Here is a 3,551-nt window from a genome sequence, read left to right on the forward strand (position 1 = left end):
CAGTCCAGGTCTCTTTAGTACTGGGCATCCCAGAACTAGACACAGCTCTCCAGGTGTGGCCTCACCAATGCTAGGCAGATAGGTAAGATCATCTCCCCCGACCTGATGGGAGGAAGGTGTTGGAAGGGTTGTATTTCCAGAAGGCCATTGGCATTCTTTGTCAAAATGGGACATTGCTGGCTCACGTTAACCTTGTCCAGCTGTAGTCCAAAATGCCTTTTCTACTAAGCTGCCATCCACCTTGTCCTAGTGCATGGAGTTGCACTGCAGCACTTTGCTTTTCCCCTTTAACTTGGTGGGATACCTGCTGGCCCATTTCTCCTTTCTGTCAAGGTCTCATGGAACAACAGGATAGTGTAGCAGCTACTCTTCTCAGTTTCGCATCATCTGCAAATTTGCTGGGAGTATACTTTGCCACACTGGTAAGGTCATTAATAAAGATGTTGAACAGGTCAGGACTCATTATCAAACCCTGGAGTACACCATCAGTGACTTGCCTCTGTCATACCAAGGAACACGGTCCTTAGAAATCAATAGTTCAGCCAGTTTCTGTTCACCTCTCAGACCACTAATCTCACATATCTAGCTCATGCTTTTTCAGCTTTTCTGTGAAGATATTACAGGAGACAGTATTGAAAACCTTGCTTAGGTCAAGATAACAACTAGCTCTTGTGTTCCCACATGGTCTAGCGGTTAGGATTTCTGGTTTTCACCCAGGCAGCCCGGGTTCGACTCCCGGTGTGGGAAATCTTTTAGTGTTCCATATGGTACCTGTTTTGGGGCTTTGGTGGGTAAGAAAAGCACTGGCCTTGACAGGAGGCAGCGGCACAGACTGGATAAAGGAAGAGAAGTTCCCATTAGCTATAAAGTATAATTTTAGGGGTGCATCTTGGGACCAGTGCTCTTCAACATCTTTATCAGTACATAGATGATGATGATTGAGTGCACTCAGCACATTTGCTGATGACACCAGTCAGGCTGAGGGGTGCAGCCAACCAGAGGGGCCTGAAAAGGCTTGAAACGTGAGCCTACATGAACCTAATAAGGTTCAGCATGGCCAATTGCAAGTTGTTGCACTAGGGTCAAGGCAATCCCAGATATGTGTTCGAATTGAGAGAGGAACTCATTGAGAACATCCCTGAGGAGAAGGACATGGGGGTACCCAATGGATGAAAACTTGGACATGAGCCATCAGTGTGCTCTTGCAGCCCCAAAGGCCAGCAGTACTCTGGGCTGCATCAAAAGAGAGGTGGTAAGTCGAATGAGGGAGGTGATTGTCCAGCCCAGGCAGGGCTTCAGGTGATCCTGTTGCTTTCTGACACAAAATGTAAAGCCCATGCAGCTTATGTATTGTCATTTGAGTTGTGCATCAGCATTCTAAGGAATGTCAAAGCTGCTGGAAGCATGATACCTACTATTTTTTCCCATGAAAACCAGCTCTGTCAAAATTTATTGGAATGGGGCCGTGATCTCCTTGTCTACATTTGGAGTGACAGTACTCCTATTGATGCTGATAAGGAAAATCCAAGACACATTACGAGTTGTATTTTATAACATTGAATCAGAGTCTTGGAAAGTAAAGATGAATTAAAATTACACGCTGCCAGACAGTACTGGGTGAGTTATTATCATTGCTATTCGATCATTAATAATTAAATAAAAATAAAAAGCTTCTGTTCCACAGTGTTTCTAGTGGGCTGAAAGAGATCAATGTCTCATTTTTCACCTAAATAGGAATCCATAGACTCCCTCAACTATTCTCATTTCACTTTCTAGCTGAGACAGCATTCCAGAAAAAGGATAAAATTATCCTTGTTCAAAACAAAGTTCTCTCCTCTGGCTGGACAAGCTCTGTGGAAGAAGTGGCTGCTGAGAGAGGGAAAGGAGAAAAGCCAATGTTATGCTGCCTTGGGACCACTCTACCTTCTGGAACAGGGAAAGCTGAAATAACTTTGCATCTTGAAGAAATGTGCTCTCTGCTCCATTGGCCTCTACCGGCCCCATCTCACCTCTCCCCTTACTTCTTTTCAGCATGCTGTTCTCCAGACCCATAACACATGTCTGTGGAACAAAGAGTGAATTAGCAAACAGACTTATGTGGTAAGTCCAAACAGAAAACCATCTAATGTTACAGTTTTCACCACAGGAGAGACCTTTGTCTGTATGGTCCAAGTACAGCAGTGGAATAAACTTCCAGAGGTTGCAGAAAGCTGCAGGTCAGGGTAACCACAATGTATTGAAATCGCACCAAATACTCATTAATCAGAAGCAAGTCTTTTTTTTCAATGACTAGTTCAGTGTCATCTGCTAGAAACACTTAATGTCCCTCAGTATTTTTTAGTTGCCAGTAATTTGTATCTGGAAGAGTAACACCTGCAATAGCTAAGGATGGAGTTCAGCTCACACTGTAATCTGCTTTATGGCCTCATCAAAAGTCCAACAAAGCTGATAGGGAGACTTCAGCTTCAACTGTCTTTTGCTCAAGCATTAATCTAATGGACCATAACCATCTCAGACAAATTCTTTTTATATCAAAATGCCCCCTGAAGCTGCCTTCGTTTTTCTTTTTTTTTTATTGTTTCCTCAAAGTACATCCAGCTGTTCTTGTATCAGTTCGCTTTGCCCCAGACATTCCAATAGAAAATGGTGTGCATATTTTGTCAGTAACAACAGCTGACTCGTTTTCTTCAAACTATCCTGATTTTAAATCTGATGGAAATGGAGATAAAATGATTTACTCATCCTAACTTAGTTAGCTCACTATTTTTAAGATTATGAACATTACTTAGTTCTGCTCAATCTGTTTTAATTTCATTTTCTCTTTGCTCATACAAATAAGTTGTTAAGCAGGGGGTTATTCAGAACTGTAAGCGTCCAATGGACTTTAAGCACATATTATGATAGTACAGTGCAAAGAGAAAGTGGCAGTGATCTCTTCACTAATTCTAACTGCTATTGGTCGCATAACATGATAATAATAGTTTGCATTTCTGTAGAATATTTAGCTTCAGAAAAAGTCGTGAAGGATGCTGGACTTCTCTTGAGTAATTTATGAATTCCATATGTTTATAAGTGTCTTTAAATACTGTGACGGATTTACAGTATGAAAATGTGTTTCGTCCTAGGAGGTGCTGACTGTCCACAGGCAAGGAGGAATACAATTGCATTTAGGATTGCTGTAAATGCCATCTGCTTTGATGCTGTACATCTGTGCAGCTGTTGAATTCAGCAAATTCTGCCCACTGGGGCAGGATGTATCCCAGCCAGGATATGGAAGAGAATCAAAACTCCAGGAAACAGAGTCAAAAAATTTCTGAAGGAGACATGGAACAGGATTAATAGCAAGGGACTTGCTAGAAAAATTAATAAAGAAATGCCATTCAAGTTCTTTGATGAAGGACGGTAAACTTCTAGATAACATTGTTTGCCTGCTACAATCTAAAGTAAACATGCTGCTTTTTAATCTTCTGTTATAAAAAATAAGCTGTGATGCAGTGTTAAGAAGTTTGCTCATAGAAGCTTACATGAAAGTACCATTCAGCCTAAAGGAC

General features: G+C 41.6%; 1 non-coding gene across 1 annotated transcript; it reads left to right on the forward strand.

Moving 5' to 3' along the window:
* The first annotated feature begins 675 nt into the window (after positions 1-675).
* Positions 676-747, forward strand: TRNAE-UUC. Its single transcript has one exon. It is a non-coding gene; the product is annotated as a tRNA-Glu (tRNA).
* Positions 748-3,551: the final 2,804 nt, after the last annotated feature.

This window comes from Coturnix japonica, chromosome 2 (genome assembly GCF_001577835.2).
Source record: "Coturnix japonica isolate 7356 chromosome 2, Coturnix japonica 2.1, whole genome shotgun sequence".
Lineage (NCBI taxonomy): Eukaryota > Metazoa > Chordata > Aves > Galliformes > Phasianidae > Coturnix > Coturnix japonica.